We start from the raw sequence: 23,115 nt of genomic DNA on the forward strand, positions 1-23,115 counted from the left end.
CTGGAAGCAAAATTGTTTCCTTCCAATTTGAATCATTTCTCTGGATCTGAAATCTTGTCATGACGCATAAACGCACGGCAAAATAACTTGTATATCTGCATGCGAGTACATCACTGCCATTTGTGTGACAATCTATCCTGCTGAGGTTGTTCAGGTGACAGGTGTCTGACAGCCAATCCATGCGCTTCAAAAATTTGATATGCTGCCTAATACACCCTATCTACAGGCAAGCATTTGAGCGAAAAATCCAAACTTTTTTGTGCTTTCTCCCACATGGAATACAAGTCTGATTCTACTTTGGCCATTCCAAAGGCTAAAGCATGTCATACTTCCATTCCATGTACGTGGTTTCGCTGCTGGTAGAATAATCCAATGCCGAAGCCAAAAAGTCTGCCAGGGGTCTGGTTGGTGGGGAATGCTAACGTCAGTGGCTAGGACGCTCTTGATTCTATGTTCACTTACTGCTGTTTATGGTTGGCTTTCGCATGCTCCGCCTTGTGCCCGCGGAGGTGATTGCAGCCTTCGTGGATGACCGTTGTTCAGTTTGTGCATTTTAAGGCAGGTGACTCCTCCTTGTCATTTTTTTAATATAGCGAGATGTTCAGAATGTCCTTTTAGAGGTTTTTTTCTGCCCGCCTAGTTCTCTCTTCACATCGTGCAGCTCAACGTTGAACCAGCTTCCTGGGAGTCTTCTGACAAGCAGCTGCACAATGTTGGTCAAACATCGCAGCTGGTCTAACGTGACCAGTGCCTTGATAGTGGCGACGTGTACATGTGACAGCACGGTCACTTCAGAAAACCTGTTTTGCTCATGGATTTGCAAGATTTTGTTGAGACAAAATTGTTCATATATCTCTAGGCTTTCAGGTGTATAGCGGATACTGTTCATGCCTCTTAGATACACAGGAAAGCACGGGCCGGCAGCTGATCACGAGAGAATGTACTTGGAACTGGATATGAGTTATTCGTCTTCACATTCGCCTTGCTCATAAGTCCAAACACTGCACTAAAGGTGGATTTAATTGTCGATGCTTGCCCTTGCAAGAAGCGGCTCCTGTGGTGTGGAACATTATCCATTTTGGCACCCGGGGACTCAACGTGGATTTTGTCGGATGGGGCGTGGAGGGGACGGGGTGGGGTGGGGTTGATATGGCAGAATGGTATATTTACGTCGACAGAAGTAGTTGATAGACAATCTTTCCAGATGTTTAGTTGGAGGCCCTTTCTACCACATGCATTGGCGCATGTATCACTTGATGCTCTGCTCTCTGTGTGTGAAAACACGTGTCAATTGCAGACTAAGATCGATGACATCAGTTGAGGAGGTCTTCGTTGCAGTCTCGAGGCACCGGAGGTTGAAAATTTCCCCGTTTGCCCCGAAGATTAGTTCCAATCCCGTGTCGATCTCAAAGGTGATTGCTTCACGTGGAAGATGGAGCAGCCTTTTGGTGCAATGATGCGACACAGTTTGTTCACCGTTTTCTCTCGCATTTCTTTTGTGGTGGCTCCGTTGGTGAGGATCATGTTTCGCATGTTATCGGGTCAAGGCGGAGGATAGTGAAGAATTTCTATTCGATTTTACAAAACACTTCACTATTGACAAAATCGAAGGTGTTTGTGCAATCAAACGTCATTTATAATGCTTGAATAATTGTGAGATTTCTATTCATGTGATCCTGCTTCCCAATGTCTTTCCTATCATTCTAAAATTTGCTTTAAAGAACTCATCCATTTTAATATCTTTGACATTGCTATCAACTTGATTGCTGGTGGATATACCTCTTCAGAAAACATGCCATGCTGCTGTCCTGTGTTATCGTTGATGAAACGTACAGAGAGACGAGCTAGTATCCTGGAGACAGGTTTAGTCAGTAAGAGTTTTAACAACACCAGGTTAAAGTCCAACAGGTTTATTTGGTAGCAAATACCATTAGCTTTCGGAGCGCTGCTCCTTCGTCAGATGGAGTGGAAATGTGCTCTCAAACAGGCCACAGAGACACAACATCAAGTTACAGAATACTGATTAGAATGCGAATCCCTACAGCCAACCAGATCTTAATGATACAGTCAATGTGGGTGGAGGGAGCATTAAGCACAGGTTAGAGAGATGTGTATTGTCTCCATACAGGACAGCCCGCAAGTCCAGGAGGCAAACTGTGTGGGTTACTGTTGATGTGACATAAATCCAACATCCCGGTTTCGGCCGTCCTCATGTGTGCGGAACTTGGCTATCAGTTTCTGCTCAGCGACTCTGCGCTGTCGTGTGTCATGAAGGGCGCCTTGGAGAACACTTACCTGAAGATCAGAGGAGGAATGCCCATGACTGCTGAAGTGCTCCAAGGAAGGCCTCCCTGATCAAGTAATTATGAAGTCCACTCTCCTTGCATCCTTCAAGTCTTATTTGTCCACTGAACAGCTCTGATTCAGCCAGTCTGAAAGACATTTGGCTGTCCATGCTGTCGTTCGAACCATCCCGCACATGAGCTTCCCAGTTGGAAACCAATCAGTAAGCAGTAAGATTGAACTGCCTTCTACACTTCGGGATGCATTTTTCGCCCCGCTCGTCCAGAAACCGTCAAGTCCCGCCCGCGTTTCAGGGACCTTCCCACTGTCCACCCCTTGCCCGCTCCAGTTCTCGTCGTGGGCGGGCCGATATCTGGTTGTTCTGTTCAGACTGGTGGTTAACGGTTTTCTCTCTGATGGTGCAAATCAAATCCAAATGAGCACAATCTCCCTGAAAGTGCTATCGATGCATTTCTCTGTCCTGGGCCGATGCCAAAATTTGAATTCAATCACCACTCAAGTTCTGGAAACTGAAGCTCAAAATGTCAAAGCTGTTGTTATTTTCTGCAGTTTTATTTAATGACGTCATATTAAGTGTCCGTGAGTTCGCATGCCCATTTAGCTGAGTTGACCTGCCATTCCAGCACTCTGAAAAATATTCGTCACGATGAGTGTCAGTAGAATGGGTAGAATATTTTAACTTTCGCATTTCTAATCTGAGAGAACTTTATATTATTTCGCTTCTAAGTATTATATTATTTCATTTTGACCTGTGTAAAGTGTTTTTATTTCTCGATTTCTATATTTCCATGATATTCAACGAGGTTTTAATTTCGGTATGGTTTGATGTATGCATTCTGCTATACAGTTTCTAAGCACGATCACGAAACGAAGCTCTCACCAACCCATGAACTTTATATATATATATATATATATATATATATAATTCAACCAGTGTGGAGTCAACACATTCTCCTCGTGTTTGCGTGAGTTTCCTCCGGGTGCTCTGGATTCCTCCCACAGTCCAAAGATGTGCGGTTAGGTTGATTGGCCGTGCTAAAATTGCCCCTTAGTGTCCTGAAATGCGGAGGTTAGAGGGATTAGCGGGTAAATGTGTACGGTGATGGGGATAGGGCCTGGGTGGGATTGTGGTCGGTGCAGACTCGATGGGCCAGATGGCCTCTTTCTGCACTGTCGGTTTTCTATGATTTCTATGATTTGTATGAGGTGCCTTCGTAGAATTGGGCTCCGCAGTTCTGGCTGTCTCCACTCCAGAAGGTGAGTAAAGGCCCCAGTCTCGCTTCTCTATTCGTACTCTTCCAATTCCCTTTGTCCCAGATAGGTCCGGCTGTCTCGTCTCCCCACAGGCAGAGAACGCTCTCGATCTCCTCACTCTATACCCTTCCACAGTCAACATGGCACCAGCAGATCTAACCGCCTTCGTTCTCTTGAGATGTATACTAGGTGTAATTGCCAATATGCTGCATGCGTTCATAAGAAGTCAACACAAAGTGGTAGAAATTATGCTTAAATTAAACAAAGTTCTCCTCATGATCCAGTGCAGAATACTGAGAGCAGACATGCTCACAATTGAGTACAAAATACGTGTTTTCCCTGTAATGAATGTACACTGCTGCAAAATTATATACAGTGATTCAGTTTCGAGGTTTGGTAGTCTGATCTGTCGCTTATTAGACATTCCAATTTTTAAACTGTATTTCCAACATACAACAGATAAATGGGAATTAATTGACAGAAGTAGTCACCAGCAGTTGAGAGGTCATTTACTTGAGGACAAAGATAAAACAATATTATGCAAGAGATTTCAAAACGGTCCTTTGTCCATATGTCTCATACAATTACTGCTGTAAATGGTGAGGTCACTTTCGTGCAGACGACTATGCTCAATGGACCAAGGGAACAATGCTTTATGTGCTGTGGATCACACATTAAAAATGTATTTTAAATAGACAACAGCTTCAATGATCTGCACCTACAATCGGCGCGGCTGTATCCGCATATTATTTTTCTTCTATATGAAAGTAACTTGTTTTTTTTGTTATAACCTGCTCGAGAATGCTCATGTGTCATTGATCCATTGTTGCACTGCTCGCAACATGAGATGTGACTGTAATTACCTGAAGTAGTGTCAGTTGTTTTAAATGCTGTAAGACAAACAATATCAAGATCAATGCATGGACTGATTCGATGACATTATGAGAACATGATCATTAAAATTATTGTACTACCTAGATTGCCTCAGATGAGAGTGTCATCTGGGTTTCCTGCGTGACATGATGAACGCGGTTGACAGCAAATATGAAAAGAAAGCATCCACGTGTACAGCATGTAAAGAGAAAACAAAACTGTGCCTGACCCTTATCTGAAAGTTCAATAATTGAAAGTAAAAATGCCCCCACTTTTGGAATTAGTAAATTCTTGCGTTCAAATATTAGATGCAAAGAATATTTTTCCCGTATGAATAGTCAGTGTAGTTAAACAGTTAAGTGGCACTTCAATCCTAAGAAAATTGATGTTTAGGATTATACATAAGTGTTTAGATATCTACTTTCGTCACTATCATTTTCTATAACTATCATATCCCGAACTATATTCCCACCTGAAAATGTTTAAATAAACAACGGAGCAAACAGTTATACATTGAAACAGACTAGTTGGCATAATAAAATTGATCTTGCTGATCGGAACATACTGTTGCATTTTGTTTGCACAATACACTGAGCAACGGTGAAATAATGTCAACAGCTGGTTAGTGATGGCGAATAATTTATACCAAGCAAAAGGTGGCAAACGAATATAATCGGAAATATAGATTTGAGATTAAAGTAGTACTCTGATTAATTTGCTGATGCATTCACAGTCGCCCGAAAAGGAAGATAATCAGAATAAACACATGCAAACTCCATCAGCATGGAACGTTGCGTCTGGATGACACTTGGGTTCAGATTCCAGCTGTCTTTTCATTTTGACAAAAAACCGACTCCTGAACCTCACGTTGAGATGTAACACACGATCTACATGATATGAGCTGTTAAAATTTATCTTAACATTAGAACAATGAACTTGACGATAAATCGCACGTTGCAGAGAGCGGGGAGGATTCGATAATATTGCAGAGAACAGAATAGGGTTGTTAATGCATGAAGTCTTGCTGTCCATATTCTTCAAGAATGAGTGAACTTCATCAAGTGTGCCATTGCCAGAAAATGATTTTAACACGAAATTTTGCAACGAGCTGTGGAAGTTAATGCACTTCACTGACTTATTTATCCGCATATATTTCCTATTTTTTGTTGGTGGTCTAAAGGTTCCAACACAGCCTAGAACCTCGGCTGTATTCATGCGCAATATCTAATTTCACTTTCATTGTGGGTACAAATCTCGAACGGATTTAAAAATAATCTGACGCCTGCAGTGTTATACCATTTCCATTCGTCATTTGAAATCTTTCACTTGGCATTATCATTTAAAATTTGCCTGAATTCCCATATTTCATAAAATTAAGACCAAGGTTTTTCGGAATTTGCGACAGACTGAAAATTAAACGGCATATACAATTTGGACTTCCAATTATTTAGCCGCCATTTCTTAATTGTCACAATTTAGCCTTGGTCTGTTGCTCCGAGAATCTGTCTTATGGAAGCTAAATTGTTGCCATTTCGTTCACTACGCGAGTCCCACAAAAATTGATTTTGCGTTATTGCTAATGTCATTTACTGCTTGAACAATGGCAATCAGCAACTTCAAATGCACAGTAAATCACATCATCGACGATGACAAAAGCAGCTGGAGAGTTCTCACGTATTTCTATCCCAGGTGATAACTTCTGGCCGTTCGTTACTCCTCTGCTGATGCACTGTCTGGAATCCATGTATAATGCGAATTTTGTTCCAACAGAAAAAAAGCATGGTGTTTCATTCTTCGTGCACGAGAAGCAAAGGCAGTTATTCTAGATAAGAATCAAGGCCGTATGCATTCCAGAACCCATCGAAGGAGTCATTTGCAGTTCAGCGCAGATGTTGAATACCATTGCATTGATTGAAACTGGACCTTGGTGTGTAAATTATATCAGTCGTGGGGATGGGACAGATATTGATTTCCTTTTTCATCCGAACGATGTTCTGATTTGGAATTCACATCTCAAATTTTAGCGTTGACATTTTCCTGATCTCTTTAACAAATGGAAACTTACAGTGTATCAACCGACAATGTTAGAATTCTGAGGTGCGGTAAGACAAGATTACATGTGTTTTCCTGCTTCCACGAGAAAGCTCTATTTCATAATTGTATGCTTAAAATGAGACATAGCCCTCCTTTATCTTTCACTCTTCAATGCTTCAGTTCCCTACTGACATATTACGGATGCGGCAGACTTTTGTCGGATGGTGATCCACATGAATTGAAATTCTGCGTTTCCTAACATAAAATCGTAGCTATTTAACTGAGATTCAGTATAATCGATTAAATGTGTCGTTTTAATTTTGCGAAACATCCTCAGACAAATCGACCCCTTATAGAACAGCGCTGTTTAATGTGTGAGACTTATTCGACCACTGATACCTTCAAACTACTTGAACATTCATTGGTGCAAGGAAGCACAGAGTACAGCAGTTATCTTATGTTCTTCATTCGCCTGCTCCTACAGGGGAACATTTTTGCCTACGTTACCTATCAATGTTATACTCAGCACATGGCCATTCACTCACTGGATTCGGATTATCTTGCAGATCACTGGTCGGAAGGTTTTCCTAAAATTCAAAATTCAACAAGCTATATTAATTACTCCTGCATTCACTGAAAGACGCTGGAATCATTAATGCGCGCCTGCAGTTCGTTCACAACCATTAACTGAAACCTAGCTGACACATTAATCTTGAATCATTGGACATTTGATTTACACAGGCCATAACTCTATAATAATGCCGCTTAATTTAGTAATCAGCTCTGCAGATAATGGAAGTATGATCAGTCGTAAAACAGCACGTTTGGTCTACGATTTCAGTAATCTGCGGGATCGACTATAATTTAAATCCTAAAATGAGTGAGCAGATTTCGATAAAGCGATATGTATATCATCGCTCTTTAACCATAGTTAATCCAAAGAGAATTTTCCCAAAGCGTGTGTTCTATCTATATTACAGTATCAACGCTTCATAATTGTTCATTCAAGAAATATAGTTAAGACCTACATAAAGCGATCAGGAACAGGGCCATAAGGTACAACACTTTAGTTCACTATCGAATGTTGCGCAGGTTTAACTTCAGATCACTATTGATCCTGAGCACAGTGGATTGATACTGCCTTTGGAAATACTGATTTTTTTAAGCCTGGAGGTGCAAATTGCAAAGGGGGAATTTGATGCCTCGCAGATAATAAATTCTGATCACATCACTTTTGAATCACTATGAAATTTGTTTCTGGCACCAAAACAATTAAACAGAGGATTGCCATGAAGGCATCGCAGAATTTATGTGGCAGAACGCGGCCTGAACGCAAAGGAGATAACTGCAACCCGATATTGTACAAAGCCGTGCTTTCGTCTTTCAAAGTCAAACGTCGCATGGTGATTTCCTTTAAGTTTTGAGTACACGTATGAGAAAAGTTCGGTTAGATTTGGAGGAACACATTGTTCGCTGGGAGGGTTAGCACGAGTGTGACATGGCTAACGCATTCAATGAGTGTAATTGGCAGATACGAATTGATGCTCATGAAACGTGACTACAAATAAAGGTCGCTAATGCATGTATTTGTTAATTGCGAAAACAAAAACAGTAGATGAAAGGGTAGCTGTTCGACAGATCTGTCACGAAGTTATTACTCAAAATTAGAATGAGATCCCAAAATAAGTAAAACCTTAATGCATGGCTAAACTGGTTGGATCGCACTCGGCTTTCCACTGTACCTGCCTTCTTCCCAAACATGGCAAGGTCTTTCGCTGTCATTAAAACAAATCGCATAATTTTTGAAGTGTTCGATCTTTCCATTTTGCACAGTTTTTCAAATTACATAGAATGATATATATTTGCCGTTGCAATTGTTGGTTTTTTTTGTTACTGGTTAAGTTATACAAACACGTGGGCTAAAACATTTCCCTGATGCTGATCGCCGGAAGAATGAATGATACTAGTCTCCAGAGCCATTAAACAAAATACGGAGAAACCGCTGAAGCCTTCGGCTTTAAAGTTTTTGATGGAGTGGGTTTTGCAAAACTATTTGCGCACGTAGCGAAGGGTAAACAGTGCATGACACCTAAACTTGGGGGATGTTCGTAAATTAGTCTATCCTGATCAGTGGATGTACTTCTCCAGCAAAGGTGTGTTTGTGATCTGAACCTATTTTCTCCAAAGCTCGTTCATAATAATAAAAACTAGATTTTATGTTTTCCCTGATGAAAGAACGATGCGTTCTGAGGATGAAATGGGAGATTAGAACTTTAAAAACAAAACATGCCGATAGACGTGAAGGATTGAAAAAATCCTTCAGATGAGTGGATTATGCCCATTTTTATTTATTTTTTCACAATTGCACACAGGAAAGATGAAACACACAATGCCATTTGAAGAGTAGCAAAAGCAATCGTTATATTTGTAAAAGGATGAATAAATACAACTGTCGTATCGTTGCCTCATCAAGAATTTGGAAAAAGACAAGGGCGTTGGAGTTCGCAGACGCATTCATTCAGCTGATTTTGAATGAAAGCAAGCGAGTTCAATGTTTTGGCATGGTGAAATTCAATGCAATTTTGAATATCACAATGAATATCTGTGTAATGTGTCGTTCCTTTAGGTTAGAATTAAATTTCACATGAATATTCTCGCAATTGTCGCACTTGCTTTAAGTCAGGTTGCAAAGTCATTTTCAGGATGCAACAATATGATTTACATCAATTATCATTTCGGGTGGGGTGTGCTTTGAGGCATTGTGGTTTAGATCTTGCAATTGAGACTTGGCTTCATCAAAGTGTCCGTGAAATGTTGTTTTGATAATAGAATACCTCTCAGTGATTAATATAGGTGGTAGGACCTTCCACATCTAATCCTTCATATCGTCCCACTCCGCCAGCTCAAAAGGTTTGCATTCTCCTATTTATCCTGAAGCGATGTAAATGTGGGCAGCTGATGTAAAAGCAAACAACTGTCACTTGTTCGTGTTCAGGTAGAATTTTACTGCAAAGTTAACTACTATTTCACTGCGGACCTCAGCAATACTCAATTTGTGAGACGCCATTAGATACATTATAGTTGTTTTGTTACCTCTCAGATCCTGTTTCTTTTTCTCCGTCTCTGTGATGGGGGATAGTATAGATATCTAGTATCAGGCCCTTCATTTTAGTTTTAGGCTATACGTAGACAAGGTTAAGGTAATTATAAAGTGCCATATATGTATATACATAGAGAGAGAATTAACAATGTGCCTTGAACAAAATGTACAAAGGTATTATACACTGCAAAGGTATGATAAACTGCAAAGATATTATAAAATGTACAACCACAAATTAACAAAGTAATAGAAATTTAAACTGTATTTTTATACATACACATATATATATATATATATATATATATATATATATATATATATAGAATGGCCAACTTCATTCTGAATGCAGCATGATGGGAAACACAGTGGTAGACAGGCCAAATTATTTTAATACAATGGAGCACAGAAAAGCAGCTTCTGTTATCTGTTTTTGGATATGCAAAAAACCAAGTTATCACAGGCCTGGTATGTAAGGGAGTGGATTCGTTCATGGGTACCGAGGCTGGAACAGTCTCTCAAGCTGATAAAGGAGGCCCAGGTACCAGCGAAAGAGTGATTCCTTTTACCAAGTAAAAATCACAGATGTTAATAATGGCCTTGGTTAGTGGTAATGTCATGGGTTAGGTTTTGTAGGTAAAGGGGAAGGTACCTACATGGGCAATCAGCTAATAAGCTCCTATTCCTGTTGACAGGCGGAACGTTATTTGCTAACGTAATAATGTTGAAGATTGTGATTGGGCCATCCAGTCTGATTGACGAGACTAGGCGGGATATTGAGATGTTCAGAATAATATAATAATTTTACCAGGCAATATTATGTCAGAGAAGACAGTCAACCCTCATCGACTGTGTCGCTCTCCTGATGCATTCATGAGCAAATACATTCCTTTTTGTTCTTTTAATATATACTGTCTTTCACAGTCTATGTATTAGTTCGGTAAGGTTCAAAAGTACAGAGCACACCAGGGGAACACCATCAGAAAAATCCTCTTACACTCTGAAAAAATCAACTCCATTAGTGATGAAGGGATTAATTACAGTTTTACTGATATAGTCACTTTTATTTCACTCGTATTGGATCAATGCAACATACCTTCGAAATAACGAATGGGACATGCATCGTTGACAACGGTACAGACATTACTATGCTCCTTATTTTTAAAAATAATTTCTGTTATAGATCATGTCATAATACGTAGGAATACTGGTTCTGCACAGTTGTCAATCACGCTTGTTAAATACGACAATAAAATGGCAAAATCCCAAACATGGGCTCAATTTTTGATGCATAATTAGGCATCATTTTAAATGGTCATTGATGTTAAATAAAATAAATAGTTGAGATAATCGGAATCTAAACATATGTCTACTTGTCTAAGGACATAATGGTCCATCGTTCCAGATTCACATGAAAAGCCAAAGGCCAGCAGGCAATACAATATTGACTGTGCACGTCCTTGGTCTTGAAACTGCCCAGAAACTTTCACTGACCAGAGCTGCAGCAGGTTTGCATTGAAATACTCACCGTAGCCCAGGGGTTGGCGAATACAAGCAAGAAACGCATCTTGTTCGCTGCAGTGTTTGCCACAAAGCATTGAACTCGAAACAGTTGAGAGTAATTGACAAACCATATATGAGTAAATTCTCACAAATAATTGAATGATGTTGACGTCTTCTGTAAAGGCAGTATTGTGAATGAGTTTCAGGGGATGGGCTGAGATATGGGATTGAGATAGTTGGTTTTATCTGATGTCATTCGTCGCTCTTTGGATTCGGTCATGTCTTGTTTGTGGGATGCATGCCGAGAATGTCGTTAGTGTGCAGAAGTCGAACTTCACTGTTGGTCAAATACCTTTTCTGGTTGGAGATTTGTTGTCTTGTATTTCCTGTCGGAAATTGCATGTCGGTGTGACGGCTACCTGGATCAGGTGACGAGGATGATTTTTGGGGGTAGAACCCACGGGATTTTATGTGCAGCGTTGAGGCGGCGAGCGTCAGGACGGAATCGTTGGTTGGCGTCGGATCATTGGGTCCAGGGAAATGATGCCAGGATTTGTGTCTGTGTGTGTGTGTGTGGAGGGGTGTGGGCGGGGTGGGTGGGTGGGTGGCGGGGGGGGGGGGGGGGGAGGGTGGTAGAGGGGCGAAGATTTACCGTCGGGTTGAGTGTGCATTTTAGCGGAATTTGATGCGATATTGCGCTATCTTGCCAGTGGTTAAACCACCTGGGAATGTGGTCGGAAGATTTACCAATGATGTGTGATAGTGATATGAGAAAGTGGTCCAGATATTCAAATGTTTTCACATATGGGCTAACTTTTTTCTCACTTTTTTTTTGAACAACTATATGTGCAACCCCGGTGTCAACATTCAACTTTCAGTATTTATAATGGTTTTCGAATTGCTTCCTGCGCCACGCAATTGTCCGAACCAAATAAAAAAATAGGAACATTTGCCCTGTCATACATCATTAGAAAATACAAAAGGAAGCTTCTTCCTTTCGAGCCTTCCTCCTCATTCCTTGTGATCATGGTTGATCATGAATTCAATGCTAAAAATGCGTACGGATGTGGATTTCCTAGAGGGATTACTCAAGACAACTGTGTGGAGTCCTCAAATCTGAAGCTAGGGTTCTCGGAAATTACAGGCCATTTTATCCTTTCATTTTGTACTGACCGCTTGGTGTAACATAGCAGTCAGGTGTTAACTTACGAATCAAGTGGGACAGCTGCGATCAAAGTTTTTCCTAGTGGTGGGGAGGGGGGATGTGAGCAGGTGAATGGTTCCTTAAGTTTAGAGTACCTTGATATCCACCGCTGTAATGAAACCCTGGGGTTTAATTTGTGATCCAGATCTCAAACACATGGAACATGAAAACGATCACATATTGCAAATGTCTCTACTTTTATTTCTGCAGTGAAATTAAATCTTGGAGTCCCCCATTCTTTTTATTCCGACCTTGCCTCAAGCTGTGCCTTATTTTGTGCATGGAAACTTTTGTTTTCAGCTCCCATCCATTCGTGCAAATGACGGTCCTCATGTCTGGAAAATGTTTGGTAAAACCATTTGTTTTCTGCACTGACTCCCATGTAAGTTATGTCCCTTTGTATCAAAAAATGTAACCCTAACCCTAACCAAATGTCTTAATAGAGATCGTGGGAAACTCAAGGCAAACCTTTCTGCGGTCTCAAAAAAACAATTTACAATGAAAAAATGCATGTTTCTTATCAGTCACAATTCTTCAATTCACAGCTATACTGCTTCATTGTATCGTTTTTAATTTGACTTACACACTTGTTCTGCAGATCATCAGACCATAAGAATAAAGAGCAGGAGAATGTAACTTGATCCTTAGAACGTGGTCTGCGATTTCGTACGATCATGGCTGATTTCCTGCCGGCCGCAAAACATTTCTGTTCACCATAACCCTTCAAACCTTTAACTCACTAAATATCTGTCTACATATTCCTTCATTTTACTCAATTTCCGAGCATCCACCTCTCACTTTGGTCTTAATTCCACAGACTCTTGACGATTTGAGCGAACTAATTTCTCATCGTATCTGCCTTCAATCTGCGCCCCCATATCCTGAAACAATGACATCGAGTTTTATGTTGCCGCACACGACCTGCACTTTTAATATGCCAACATGCTTTCTCATTTTGCATACAAAGTAAAAACGGATCTCCTTTCAATCTTCAAAATTCTTGGTAGATTAGGCCTAAATTATCGAACCTATCTTTGTAAGACAATCATCTCAACTCTGGATTGAGTGACGTAAATCTCATTTGCATCACCTTCAACGCAACTACGCTATTGCACAATTAACGTCAACAGAATGTTAAACAATGTTCTAAATGCTACCTTCTTATTGCTTTGCGCAGTAGCAGACAACACGCCACTACTTTTGGATTATATGCCTTTAGTAACTGTCAAGTTTCCAGATGAATTTCTTATTAACTGCTTCACCTGCACACGAGTATCTGTGACTCGTGCATGGTGACAGCAGGATCTCTCTCCAACAAAAAACTTCGAACGTTTCCCCGACGTAGATATTAATTTCATTTTCTAACTCTCCACTAAAATTGATAACGATTCACTGATCCAAATGAAATTCCCTTTGCTGAATCTTCTCCAATCACTTAATCTATCCATCTCAGTTTATACATTTCTCTTTTGGTTAACAATATAATGCATGTGGCACACACTATCACTGCATACAAGTAACTAGGATGCAATTTAAATATTTGTGCCCCGAAGGCTGAATGTTGTGGTAGCGCACCAAATTTAACTTGGAAATCAAGACATGCATACACACACACACACACACACACTCACCCACAGATATTCATGCCCATGCAACATGCGCACAGGCACGGACATGTGCACAGTCATCCAATATCCCACCTCCCTCATTCATTCACAGAGAACTGGTTATGATAGACAATCTCTTTCTAGTGCCCAGACAAACTGCCACTTATTTGGGAGATCATTCAACAACTCAGCAGATCAAACATACGTGAAGGCAAAATATAAGGCACTCAGGCAAACTTGCATTTACCTTATCATATTCTCTCCTTCACTTGACGACTCCACCAGCCACACGAGTCCACCGGTCCCCATCCAATAATTACCCACCTGCCTTATCCTTCTCAGAGGTTCAATCCTACATGGGCTCATTGTAAAGTGCAATGTTAAAGCATCCCAGATGAAATTGTATATTTTGCTATTTGAGGTTAATTCTCAGTTGCTTACTATTACCTTAAGCATCAGTAATGTATCTAACAATGAATTGAATCACTTGGAATGGGAAAAATAAGGTTTAATTCAGAAAGAAATAAGTAAAATGCCTGAAACACTCAGGGTATCTCATAGAGAGGAAACAAGTATCTTGCTTCATCTGTCAAAATGCCGAAGGTATTGCTCCGTATATTTTCACTTGCAAGCTGTACAAAAACTGAAACTAACAGTGATAATCCAAGAAAGAGACAGACTATTTTAGGCATGCAATTACCTCTTTGACGTAGCTCTTCTCTCATTTTCTCTAGCTCTGAAAAAACAAGTCAACAGCTTTAGCTTCATGTAATTGAATTATTGATTACGATTTCCTTATTATATTGTGTGAAATATTCTACACAGTCTAAAACACAATTTCGCCTTTGGCTCAAATTAGGAAAGTAGGCGATATGGATATTCGCACTTTGTTTTGAAGGTAAAAATAAATGAAGACCTGAAATAGTTTTTGTCACATTTTGGAAGAAACTGATGTTCGGTAATAAGATACTTTAGGCCCGATATCTGAGGCCCTATATGCTGCAATTGAATGTAAGGTGGGCAATCACGAAATTCCCCCTGCATTCTGATGGAGAACCCCATTGCTCACAAAAAAAGATCTCCAATGAACAGTCCTAGTTTACTTGAAGCATCAACTGTGATGTGCACAATTGTTTCAGATGCCACAGATTCAATAAATTTAAAAAAGCAATGAAAAATGTTACCAGCAGAGAGAGGGTATTAAATAGTTTGACAGCTGGCATTGTGTGGTCGTTTTATTTTACCACGACATGCGTTGTGGGACAGCCGACGTATTGCAAACTCTGCAATATTCCATTCAGCACATTTCACCTTGTATTAATTTGTACTGGTCTCTCTCACTCCCTCTTTTATAATGGCACAAATGAATTATTATTCGGCATTTCCCTCGTCCTGAACATGCAAAATCGCCTCAAATCGTTAAATTAAAGGACATTCATATCCGCAGTCGATCCCGTCACATTTTTCATCACTATCCCTTCATTTACTCTCTCTCTCTTAGATTATTTACAAATACATTGGAAATCCATGATTGAAACTGTCTTCCACAATGAACCAGTAAGAGTATTTACCGTCCGTATCACTTACCTCTGACAAATTATTCTCATGTCAACACATGTTCTGTCTCACGGAATGCCATATTTTGCTTTGTGGATAAACTTGCCAAGGTAATGCGGGCATATTCTGGCGCACTGGAAAAATCGAGAATGCTCGTGCACTTCCAAGCATGCAGCGTTACCATCAATCGATCAGGAGACTGCGTGATCTATACCCTTAAATCCTACTCCTCTCATATTTTGAATGAACTTTGGAGTTTGTGCGCCAGGGGTAGGTCCGCGACCAATGCATCACAATGCCAGCCTTCTGACGTTCCAGTTGCCGTTTTTCTCCTTCGTATACAACATTTTGTTCTTCGGGTATGGAAACTGTGGAACATTGCAACTAAATCTTAATTAATACTCCGGAAATGATTTTGTTGAAGTTTTCGGCCAATATTGTAATTATTCAATGATTGCAAAGAACACAGTTCCACTATCCACAAAGGTTCCATGAAACCGATTTTTACCGCTGCTAGCATTCTCCTATTTATGTTCTTCAGCCTCGATCATGTCTCAAAGTGATCCACGAACAGATTTAATTCACTTAATTTCTTCTCGTAGTGTGGACTGCCCTGGCAAATGAAGCCGATGTTGTCCATTCACAAATGCTGCAAATATTATTTGCCTTTATGTTAAGAGATTTTGAGTGGTTGGATTGGAATTCAGGTAATTTTTGAAGTGCAAAAGCTACAACAAATGTTAACCCGCAGTAACCCCTGAACTGACACAACAAAATATTTTAAAATGCTTTCATGGCGACTTTCATTCATTCAGTCACATTTATTTAAAAAAAAGGTAGTTTTTGTTTGTTTTTTTTATTCCATCACCAAGGTTGTATTTGTTGACATCCAGTGGATGGGCTTATCATTAATCACTTTTTTGAAAATGCATCCAAAATTTTAGTTCCACTGGCAGTGCACATGATTCAAAAATGCATGATAATTCACATCCATTGCCTGTGTAGCTATGACAGATCACAACGAAGAATCGGGGAGCAGACATTCGCCAAGATCTGGGATAATAGTGCATATCTTTCGAGTATAAAGCTCCGAAGCCGAAAACGCCCAAGTGGAATATTGACAATCATGGCTGCAGTAGAAAATAGTTTAGAAATATCTGAACTTGCACTCGAATTTCATAATTCACTGCATCCCTGACTGGCTTTCCGCACAACTTAGAACATGTTATCATTCACGCAGAACCACATAAACACTCATGCATAGAATCAGTAAAATGCAGACGGAGGCCATGCGGCCAATCCGCTGCACCACCACTTCAAAGGAGCTCAGTTCCAAGGATATTGAAGGTGAATCTCACTTTCGTAAATACGCAGTTATTTGCTGCAGTGTGCAGAATTTGACACATCCGTCGTCATAGAATTATAGAATCCCTAAAGTGCAGAAGGGGGAATTTGACTCAACGAATCTGCCCCAATGCACTGACCAATTACCTTTCACATACATTCTCCCCGGCATGATCTCGTCGCCTGATAGATCTTATATGGCTAATGTATATAACCAGCACATCATGGGGCATAAGGGGTCATTTGACACGACGACTCCACCAAAACTGCACATTCTTAGACACGGAGGGGCATTTACCGTGCTCAATTCACCTAACCTGCACAGCTTTCGAATGTCGAAGGAAGCCAGTGCAATCGGGGGACACCCAACTGGGCTTAACGAGAAATTGCACGCTCGAAACAACAGGGCACTGCGTTGAATTCACTTTATTTTGTAATATTTGCTCCATTACGCTGAAATTGGAGAGTCACTGATCAAGGTGCTTCCACGAGATAGATTTGTACTCCATTCACCATTACTTTACCAACTGATAATTAATTCGATAGACCGCAGTGGGACCAAATTTCGGACCCCAAAATCAAGTGTGTCTGATCTGAAACATGCAAAGTTTTGCCAGCTCACGTTGTCGTTTAATGGATTTTGAAATCGCCACTGAAAACCAGCACGAGTAAGTCAGTGAAAGCAGGTGCAGTCACACCTTTATACCACGTTCCGGTTCAGATATCCGGTCACTTCAGTCTTTCACAGATCCCATTAACCAACGAAGGATCCAACCGATGGTTCTGCCAATTGTTTCCTTCACTGATTCTGTAAAAATAATATTTCATCAGCATTGTTTTTTTCAGGATTTTTAAAAAACGTTGTTTCTTGAAATACTGACTTGTCTAATTCGTAATATTGCCACACCAATTATTTCCAGAGGTTGTTTCAATTTTGTGTATCCAGAGAGTCATATTCATGTCAACTGCTTTCCAACAATGGAGACTGTCACGCAAAATGCTAACCGCTACATCATACTTGCCATAACTCGGAAGGATATGATGTGGAGATGCCAGCGTTGGACTGGAGTGGGCACAATACGCTTTCGGAGAGCTGCTCCTTCAATCAACCTGATGAAGGACCAGCGCTCCGAAAGTTCGTTTCTTTCCGAACAAACCTTTTGGAATTTAACCGGGTGTTTTAAGACATATTAGCAGGAGGGATATGACCAGGAGAAATTTCCTACTTTCCCAATCTTCTTCTCAGTACCAGTGTTATGACGTTGTGCAAGGACACTTCACCATAGACCTCCAAGTGTACGAAGTTACTGGTATCACTACATAGTTGATCTGCGGCCAGTTTTACCAGAACTTTTCGCAGGTTTCCAGATATGCTCACAGTAAAGTTCAAAGAACGCTGCAAAACAACAGTTACAACGGGGATTCTGAAATATCAACTGCAGCCTATATAAGACAAACAACAAGGTCCTTGAAAGTAGCTCACTGGCGCATTGGTCTGTTCCATATATATTGCGAGAATCATGCTGACTAATGCGACCTTGTTATTTTGAGGGCATGTTTCCAGCGCTTGTCCAATGCCAGAGCATAGACGACCGCCGCAAAATGGCTGGCACGGTGGCGCATGTACGTTTCCAGAGTGCTTACTGCCAAATGCAGCGCAACTTACGTTTATTAAAAGAGACCGACATCGAAAAGACAACGTGTACAACCTTACACCTATACACAAATGAATACATGAAAAGAAAGCACGGAATATATACCCCTCGTTCTTTTTTAACAATGAAAATTCTGTGATAAAATATGCAACTATTATTGTTACCAACGGTAATATGTAGTGCAGTGAAGTTTTTATGTGGATAGGTTACTTTGTTTCGTTTCCAGGGAGGTATTATTTTACTGAGAATACTCGTCTATCCGAAATCAATCTTTTGTTTGACAGAACAAGAAATAATTTGCATAAATGATCTTTTTTTTGTCGTAATTGCATGTGTCTTGATTGCAATGCACGGAACAAATATTGTAGACTTTTTGAAAATGTAATCATCAGTATTCCCAGCCTCCTCCCCCACCTAAACATCTTCCACTTCGTGAATATCTGCGTCCCGTTTTTTGGCATTTCTGTTTCTTAAATTATGCCTCCATCGGAATCTATTGTTTGAGGCCCATCCATGACTTTCCACCTTGCATTCCGACTCATTGTAACGAAGATTTTTACAAACATTGCTAAACATAGTAACCACTCATCACCATTCAAGTTGGATCGCTATTTCGTGTCTCCCGAACTTCGCATTTAGGGCACCCTAAAGATCCCCTGGAAATTGTTTGGAATTTCCAGAGTAATGTTTCATTCGGCAGCTCTCTGGAAGCATTAACTTCGCTCACTTCGGTATATTGCGCCGGGATCAATCCGACAAAACGAATTGTAATGCTATCTATGGACTAGTATGCCAGTGGTGCTTCAATAACTGCGCTAATAGGGTTCGATGAAATACTTAAAAAAAACATCTAAATTCAGAGTTAAATATCCAGATCGGGCCTCACACGAGCGATTCGACATTCTGCAGTTCACTCAGTGGAACCTCGGACTCCACCCAATTGCGAGGTCATTCACTTTGGAAGAGCAAATGCGAGGTTATTCACTTTGGAAGAAATAATAGCAAATTGGATTATTATTTAAATGGAAAAGAAATTACAACATGCTACTGTGCAAAGGGACCTGGGGGTCCTTGCGCATGAGTCGCAAAAACTCAGTCTGCAAGTACAACAGGTGATCAAGAAGGCAAATGGGATGTTGGCATTTATCGCGACGGGGATAGAATATAAAAACAAAGAAGTCTTGCTGCATTTTTACAAGGCTTTGGTGAGGCCGCAGCTGGAATACTGTGTGCCGTTTTGGTCCGCTCACTTGCGAAAGGATATATTGGCCTTGGAGGGAGTGCAGGGAAGGTTCACCAGGTTGATACCAGAGATGAGGGGTGTAGATTATGAGGAGAGATTGAGCAGATTAGGTTTGCACTCTTTGGAGTTTAGAAGGCTGAGGTGTGATCTTATAGAGGCATATAAGACAATGACGGGGCTGGATAGGGTAGAAGTGGAGAGCTTCTTTCCACTTAGAAAGGAAACCAGAATTAGAGGGCACAGCGTCAAAATAAAGGGGGGTCAGTTTAGGACAGAGTTGAGGAGGAACTTCTTCTCTCAGCGGGTGATGAATCTCTGGAATTCTCTGCCCACTGAAGTGGTGGAGGCTACCTCGTTGAATATGTTTAAGTCACGGATAGATGGATTTCCGATCGGTAGGGGAATTAAGGGTTATGGGGAGCAGGCGGGTAAGTGGAACTGATTCACTTCAGATCAGCCATAATCTTATTGAATGGGGGGGGGGGGGGGGTGGGCAGGCTCGAGGGGCTAGTTGGCCTACTCCTGCTCCTATTTCTTATGTTCTTATTAACTAAGCACTCTTCTGCAGTAAATTGCGCACCCGAGAAACCACACACAAACGGTTATCCAGTCCCTCCTCCTTCCGCAGCGAGGCGATCCGATCCAACTGACACATGTTTCGACTCCCAGTGCTTTCTCAACAAAAGTGACATGCCTCCAGAAATGATTGCTTCCCCTCACAGTCGCGCACCCGCCCCTACACAATCGCTCTGCCTGAAGAACAGAAAACTCCACCGCAACAACAGCAAAGACATATCGATGAGTTCCGTGTGTGTAGTGAGTGCCGATCCGACGTTTGTTGTCATTTCCTGCAGCCACATCTGTGTTATCTTCCGTCATTCGCATATGACCCTGATCGCCAGTATGAGAAAGTTTTGGCAAACATGTTATTTCCATGTTTGGCTCTTTGATGATTTTATTTCCCCTTTCCCTCTTATCTCAGTGCCAAATGACTTTCCTGTAATACATCTCGACGCTCAGATATTCAATGGAGAATACCGAAGAAATACTTCTCACAACAATTCCTACTTACGGACTTTCCTCGTGTTAACCATTTTCGTAACTTTTCATCAAGTTAGCCTCGATGGCTTTGTATGCACCAACGTTGCACTCTGGCTTCAATTGGAATTCAGAGACCGGCATATAAGAGCACGTACATTGGAACAGGCGAGCATATCAACAACCACTGAATATAGTGAATAGCCGTTCTACCTCCTTTCTGCCTGATTCCAGTTCTGCATTGTCACTTACCCTGGAGAATCTTTGACTCTCTTCACAAATACGTCTCTAATTACCTCAGACTCAATTATATCCTATGGCCCCATCTGTGCCGTGTTCTATGACAGATAATTCCAAAGTCGGACCACAGTCCCGGAGAACAAAACATGGTTCAGTCAATACCCTTAAAATCATGCGATAAATTTTAAAACCTTCAGAGTTTGACGGGCTACACATTTCAGAATGCCACGAGATCAGCCATGATGAAAATTAAGTGGAGCATCAGTCTCCAGCGGGGTAAAGACAATTTCATGCTCTTTGTTTATCCGCGTTTATGACCGGCTGCACCCTCATACAATGCCCTACCCCTTCGCCCACACCACAGCCACCCTAATTTAGACATACCAACAAAAGGAAGCGTCAGTTGCGCCTCGAAATTAGGGAACAGCTTAGGATCGGATTGTCTCCATCCCGTCAACGCTCTCTCTTCTCAACCCCAGTGGAAGGAAGAAAAACATATCCAACCTAAAATCATAAAATAGTATGCACAGTCCAGATGTTGAATATATCAATATCACATACAGTCCAGATATTAATCATATGCTGAGCCACTGACAACATGATCACAACCTTCCTTAAATGGGCAGACCAAGCACTACACTTGGTGGTCCTCAGGACCAGATTTGCGACTCTTTTTGCGAAGCCTTCATTTGGCAAGCCTTTCTGTCTAAACTTCCTGAAGGAGGGAAATAAATAAAGTTCACACCGCTCACGATTTTGCCAAATGATTTGTGTGCTGGGATTTGCAGCATGACAGTACAATTTCTGAGGTTGCAGAAAGCAATAAGCTACAAAGTAAGGATATGTTTTGTGCAACTTAGTAAACAGTCACAAATATGGTTGAAATTCCCGTGAAATTGCAGGCACGTCAGCAAATAACGAACGTGGAATTGACATCTCAAGTACACAATTTAACATAAAAGCTCAATAAACTGTGATGTATCAAAATACTTGGACATAACATTCCAGGAGGCATGAGAAAAGGGAGGGTATTTTTTAAGTAGCTTTGTTTACAAGCGCAAAAAATGTACAATTAACTACAAAATCTTTTTGAAGTTCACGTGACCACCCGACGTCAAATCTCACTGTCACTATAGAGCCGAAATACAATATTCAGTAATCCAGCTTAATGGACGTTCTCCAGTAGCCCCGAAGATTGGCAGATGTTCTAATATGGAAAGAAAGATGGGATATTGATGCACTTCGGGTAGAGAATGTTCTGTCGAGATTTGAAAAGTGAGATTCCAATCATAAAGACCATTTACTAATGCAATATTATCTTTGCTCTTATTGTCGCTCACTCGAATCGATATGTAATGAAAACAAAACAAGTGACAGCGATTGTAAAGGTTGCTCGGCCACGAACCAGCCTAATTACAATGAGGATTATTCACAGCCCTTGGCTGATATATTTCATGATTCGTTTAAACATCATTGTCGAATAATAATAACATATTTCATGGCAGCATAATGTTCATTAATGTTCATCGAGATATTTGCATAATAATTGGTTAATAAGTAATCACCATAAGTACGGCTTAATTGTGTGAAAACAAGTATGTTTGCATGAAAAAGTTACTGTTTGCTTGGCGCCAAAAGTGCATTCGATTGTCTACACTTAACTGATATATCTACGTCATTGCATATACAATAGCAAGATTACTGTATGTAACTCATCAAGATAAATGGATGCCCTCATTTGGAATTGCAGCCAAATGTGCGGTGAACCTAACATTATTGTTGCCTACCGTGACCGATGGTACTGTGCAACTTGGGCCAAGTTCGAAATGGCTAAATTTGTCCATCTCATTTATGGATTGTATCTCTGACAGTACAGTTGGACGATTCTAAACTAAAACTGCTGGCCAGTGCTGACCCGGCGTTTATGCATGACACAGATATGAAACTTGCGTTTGAAGATCAAGATTTATTTCGATTTATTAGCATAGTTCCTTGCTTTTCTTTCAGCATATTATATTAGAAAAAATAGCAATGCATTTGGACGCAACATCAGCATGCATTCCCACCTTCGCATCCTCCGCCTCCCTCCCCCCACTTCCAGCCCACCGCGACCCACAGAGAACCGCGCGCTCCACCCAGTCTGGCATGTTCCCATAAAAACG

Source organism: Mustelus asterias, chromosome 20 (genome assembly GCF_964213995.1).
Source record: "Mustelus asterias chromosome 20, sMusAst1.hap1.1, whole genome shotgun sequence".
Classification (NCBI taxonomy): Eukaryota; Metazoa; Chordata; class Chondrichthyes; order Carcharhiniformes; family Triakidae; genus Mustelus; species Mustelus asterias.